This window comes from Odontomachus brunneus, unplaced genomic scaffold, assembly GCF_010583005.1.
Source record: "Odontomachus brunneus isolate Ranch 3 - 2012 unplaced genomic scaffold, Obru_v1 Obru_scaffold_001, whole genome shotgun sequence".
NCBI lineage: Eukaryota > Metazoa > Arthropoda > Insecta > Hymenoptera > Formicidae > Odontomachus > Odontomachus brunneus.
In genome coordinates this window covers 7,241,752-7,243,081 of record NW_022639451.1, presented here as the reverse complement: position 1 = coordinate 7,243,081, position 1,330 = coordinate 7,241,752, and positions in this window count along the sequence as shown.

Here is a 1,330-nt window from a genome sequence, read left to right as displayed (position 1 = left end):
GAGCGTGGGAGGATGGTATTTTGCGGCAAGTGGAGGAATACTCCTCGCAGTACATAAACTTCTTTAATTAGTAAGTAAACGTGTACGTGGTCATTTGGAAAATGGTAGAGGATTTTTTTATTCAGTTTGACTGGAGATGTGCGAACTACTCGAATTCGAATCGAATCCCTATGATTCGAATCCGAATAATTCGAAAATTTCGAATCGTAAAGATTCGAATACGAATTGCGCACTTTAGCATTAACGAAGTACTATTAAAGACATCTAGCTTTACGGAAATTAGCATGACTTGAAAAGTTTGCTATACATTAAGATTTTCTTCACAAACATTAAAAGAAGACAATGGCTTTAAGATAAATTCTTATCGACAATTGTCGGATCGATATGTGTCGTTGCGCAGCTTTCAATGCTGAAACTGTATTCCATATATACGTTTACCGATTATATATTATATATCTCTTACCTTAAAATAAATTGATACTACATGATCAATGTTTTCTCTCTCATACTGAAATCCCTATTTTCATGTTGAATTCAATAATTATGCTAATTAAACAATCTTTTAGCGATACGATTCGATTCGGGTGAAATTTTATCGATTCGATTCAACAAGAAAAATCTTTGATTCGCACATCTTTAGTTTGACCTAGCATACAATTATACAGCGGTAGACGTTGTCATTACAGCTCAGTATGAGGCGTGATCATTCTCGAATCTTCTTTGCATAAATTTCACTATTGGAAAATGACCGAGGGTTGGTTGTTACGAACCGAAGATTCAGTTGTTAGAGTAAGAAGGGCGAATATGCAGGTATTCAGGTACACAGGTATATAAGCTCTGGCTGATTCTTGACTACTTCAGCTCAAATGAACACGTTTATCCACTTTCTAATAAAATTGCGAGTATTTCTTTAAAAATTGTATCGTTGTCTGCCATAGATTTTTGTTCGCATAAATATACGATCATTTATCCTAAAGTAAATATAATTGGCAACGTACTTCACTGTTAAGCTTTACATCGTAGACCAGGGGACCTATTATGAAACAGTTCGGAAAGGTTTCCGATCGGAATGATTCCGTTTTCCGACAATTATGATATTATGGACATTCGAATTATATCCGAAATGATCGGAAAGTTACCGACACTTTGCGAGCAAGCGGAAAGTCGATTCCGATCGGAATAAAGTTATAAAAACCAATAGACGATAAGCAATGAACACATTTACGTAAAGCGGTAGTAAATTTATAATATATATAATAATATTATAAAAATTATGTGAACTTCATAATTATTAACGTTTGTTCTTTTTATTAAATACTCCTCAGAATTA